The sequence below is a fragment of the Magnolia sinica genome, chromosome 10, assembly GCF_029962835.1.
Source record: "Magnolia sinica isolate HGM2019 chromosome 10, MsV1, whole genome shotgun sequence".
In the NCBI taxonomy this organism is placed as follows: Eukaryota; Viridiplantae; Streptophyta; class Magnoliopsida; order Magnoliales; family Magnoliaceae; genus Magnolia; species Magnolia sinica.
Genome location: NC_080582.1, coordinates 16,095,027 through 16,099,607, shown reverse-complemented (window position 1 = coordinate 16,099,607; position 4,581 = coordinate 16,095,027).

Below are 4,581 nucleotides of genomic sequence, written 5' to 3'. Positions count from 1 at the left end.
AGAGAAGTTGTGCGGCTACACAAGGTTCCCATGACTATTATTTCTTACCATGACACGAAGTTCATTAGTCACTTTTGAGGGACTTTGTAGACTCGATTCAATACACGACTTCAGTTCAGCAGCACCAACCACCCATAGACTGACGGGTTGACCGAGGTTGTGAATCACACGTTGGGAAACTTCCTTCGATGTATTTCAGGAGAAAAACCGAAGCAATGGGATTTGGCCTTGTCTGAAGTGAAATTTGCATTCAACAACATGGAGAACCTCTCGACGAAGAAATCCCCGTTCTAGATTATTTATGAATGAGTACCTCGCCACACACTTGACTTAGTCCCCCTGCCTAAGCTCCCAGGTATAAGCATTGCAACAGAACATATGGTAGACAGGATCATGGGCAGTCATGCAGAGATATAAACCAAGTTACATGCCTCGAACGAAAAATACAAGGAGCAAGCCGACAAGCATCGGCGACAAAAAGTGTTCGAGGTGGGTGACCAAGTAATGGTCCATCTGCGCAAAGAACGATTTCCGACCGGAACGTACAATAAGTTGAAGAATAAAAAGATTGGACCGGTACCAATCATCCGAAAGATCAATGACAACGCTTATGTTGTTGATCTTCCAGATGACATGGCGATCTCACGGACTTTCAACGTCGCGGACTTGTTCGAGTATCATGAACCAGCGCATGATGAGAACTCGAGGACGAGTTCTTTTGAAGTGGAAGGGACTGATGTAGAGCGGGTCGCGGACAGTTTCATGGCCAAGATGGATCAGAAAAGGCCCGGTCGACGACAGAAGTGATCCGGACCATCGGACCTTAGATCGGGCGTATCTCGCAATCCGGAATGAGTTAGCTGACGTAAAATATATGATTTTGGGGTAGAACGAGCTACTTTAGCCAACCAACCCAGCCACGCCGGGTTGCGCCGCCCGGAATTGCGAAAAACCCCTTGATTGACGGTCGTTTCCCTGTTTTAATTTCGTTTTTACTATAAATAGTAAGTTTTAGTTTGATTATAGCTCTTCATCCGTTGGGCTTTAGGAGTTGCGCCCAACGTGAAAAGAGCTTAGAATAATTAGGGGAACGGTTTGGTGAAGCCAAATAGGACACTTACTATTTTTGGCCGAAAACCTTGCGCACTAGTAGACATCACGACCGTCTATAAATAGTAAGTTTACTATTTATAGTAAGTCGCGGATTCTAGGAGTTTGAGTTGTAGTTTGATTATGATTTCTTTCCCATTGCTTGATACCCTTATTTAAAGGGTTGTGAACTCAATTTTAATCATTCATCAATCAATTTCGATTTTATTAGAATTTATCTCTATTTTCTGCTTTCTTTCCTCGTGGATTCGAGAAGTCTCTGTGAGGAGTCCAGAGAAGTTCCGTGGATTCGGAATAGTTATCCTCTTGAGGAAGACGGTGCTCGACCTCACGTCCTCCCCTGCGTCAGAATGGAGCATCTGAAGATGATTGACTGGAGAAATATACATCGGCTTCCAGAAAAATTAAATTGGGATCGTTGTGGCTTGGACTTGATGCATGAACCGCACCAAGACAGCAGCAGACGTCGCATCTCGGTCAGTGATGCTGGTGTTTTCAAGTCTTTGGGCAAAAAATCGAGGCTCTGGAAATCCTACTTTCTAAAATTCCATTTCTTGGTCTGTCCCTGCAAAGGAGGACGCAAGGATATATGTGCTCATTTAAAAAGAAACCGATTTCTCTACCGGCGTATTTATTCAAGATTTGACCCATCTTTGAGTTATGAAAGAATTCTGGAGGTTTGCGGGGGTAAGAATTCCCTGGACGGTGTTATAGGGGTTCTCTCGGTGACAGAATTCTTTCATTTGTACGGCAATGCATTCGTTAAGGCACTGTCCGATCTCGGCATGAAGATGGACAACCTTAAAGAATGTTGGATTGAGAAATGCCATCAATTGGAGTATCTGGTTGTCGGAAGAACGGCAGACGTTGATGCAGTGGTCTGTTTAGAGAATCTAAGGGTGTCCGATCTTGCCAAATTAAGAACAGTGTGCCGGGGGAAGTTGGGAAGAGGGAGCTTCGCATTTCTAAAGAATATATATTTGGAATGTTGCCCGAAGCTCATCTACTTCTTCTCTTCAAGCATTCGGTTACAGAATCTCAAATTACTTGAAATAAAATTCTGTTGTAGACTGGAGAAGGTTTTTGAAGAAGACAATGTAGCAGGGCAAAATGCATTTCCACAGCTAGTTAATTTACGTCTTTGGGAGCTACGCAAGCTAAAAAGCATTTGTGGTGGCCACTTGCCGATGCTGAAGAAGTTGAAGATTCGAGGATGCCCGATGCTAGAGAAGCTTCCTTTCAATAACACAAATGATTCTACAAAAGAAGTCGAGATCCAAGGTGATCTGAAATGGTGGGAAAGCATAAAATGGGAGGGCAGCATCAAGCTGTTGAGGGTCAAATATTGCATATCAGACCCATTTATTGCATGAGTTTACAAGCATGACACCGTTTAATAGCCTAATTTAATTGAATTTGTGATGCAGGGCGTCTTCATGAGCTTGGACTGGGAAAGGACACTAAAAAGCATGGATTTACCGATCTGACGACACTAAAGCAGTGGACGGACTCCAGAAGACCAAGAGCGACGAAATTATACATCAGGGACCCAAGAAAATCAAAGAATTGAAGCTCAAGTGGCCTGAAAAGTGTCCAGAATGCAAGATCATAGGGTTCCCACCATCTGATCAGTTCAAAACTCCATACGTGTCCTGAAGACCATAAATGAACCGTACACGTGAAATTTCAGCTCCTGGATCACTGTGGAAAGGGCCCAACGGACAGATCAGCCCACAAATTATCAATCTGGGGCCCGCCAGACAGCTGGATATACTTCATTTTTGGATTCAACCCCTTAAACTGCGTGTTAAAACAGATGGATGGAGCAGATTTCTTACAAACATCACCATGGGACCCATGCATGCAGTGCACGTGCAAGGTGCACAAGTGCACCGGACGAGCATTAATGATAAGAAAGTCGGTCAGCAGGCGCTGACCGACTCAAAACGCAAAATTCTTTATTTTTACGCAGCAACGCAACGCTGCCGACCGTCGGTTCCGCTTGTGGGCCCCACACATCATGCATAACACCAATCAGAACGGTCCATTGTGTCCCACGGGTGCCTATAAGCCTCACTTATGTGTCCTTTTGGGCCCCTGAACGTAATAACAGGAAGATTACCGTCCAAACGGAAGATGGACGGCGGAGTAGAAAGCATTGTGGGCCGCATGGAATTTAGTCCAAAAGTAGTGCTTCCCACCTGATTTTTCGAGTAGAACACAGTGGACGGATCGGATTTTCCAAAGAGGAAGCCAGGTGGGCCCCACAAAGTCACAGCGAAAGCCTTTCGCAGGCTCTGTTTTAGCGCTGGACGTCGTCCGACTTTTGCGGCGTGTTGTGCGATCATGGCGGTGATCGGACGGACGATCTGAACCGTTCATCATCAAGGTCTGCCCGAAATCTTCCAAAGGACGTTGTCCTTTTGGAAGGAAAGCAAAGAAGAAGAAGAGGAGAAGACGCCGAGTTTTGCTGCTGTGCGTGAAGACGTCTCCGCAACCAACTCGTCCGCGGACTCCGGCCTTTCGCACGGGCACTCTATTCCGGGTAGGACTCCCGGACGACAATCTGTATAAGAGGACGGAAGACAGGAGGCTGGGGGGTGGTTTTTTGCAAGGAAGGAAAGGAAGGAAAGGAAGGTAAGGAAGAAAGGAAGAAAAGTGAAAGAAGAAAAAAAGGAGCAGAAGATGTGGAGGAACAGCGGCAAGAACCAAAAGAGGACAACAATGATGGATCCAGTGATGTCCCACAAAAAGTGGAACCGGAACTTCTAGAGAAGCCAGTTGCTCCATTCCCCCAACGGTTGGTTTCACCAAAACCTCTCTCTAACTCTCAGGATATCCTAGAGGTGTTGAAACAGGTGAAAGTCAACATTCCTCTACTTGATGTCGTTAAACAGATACCTTCATATGCCAAATTCCTAAAAGACTTATGCACGACCAAGCGACGGAAAATTATTCAAAAGAAAATCTTCTTGACTGAGAAAGTGAGCGCCATTCTGAAGCAAGACGTGCTGCAGAAATTCAAGGATCCCGGTAGCCCAACCATATCATGTGTAATCGGGAACCATCGAATTGATCACGCACTTCTTGACTTAGGAGCGAGCGTCAATTTGATTCCCTACTCGGTATACAAACAGTTAGGTTTGGGTGAATTAAAACCCACCCTAACCACACTACAACTTGCTGATCGCTCTGTTCGTGTACCAAGAGGGATAATTGAGGATGTGTTAGTCCAAGTGGATAGATTTTACTACCCTGTAGACTTTATCATCCTGGACACCGAACCCATCAATAACATGAGCACTCAGATTCCCGTCATTCTTGGTCGCCCATTCCTTGCCACGTCAAATGCAATTATCAATTGCAGGAATGGTATCATGACTATGTCTTTTGGAAATTTGACATTGGAGTCAAATATTTTTTTCAATAACGGCAGCAATTCAGAGGATGATGACGATTTCCACGATATTA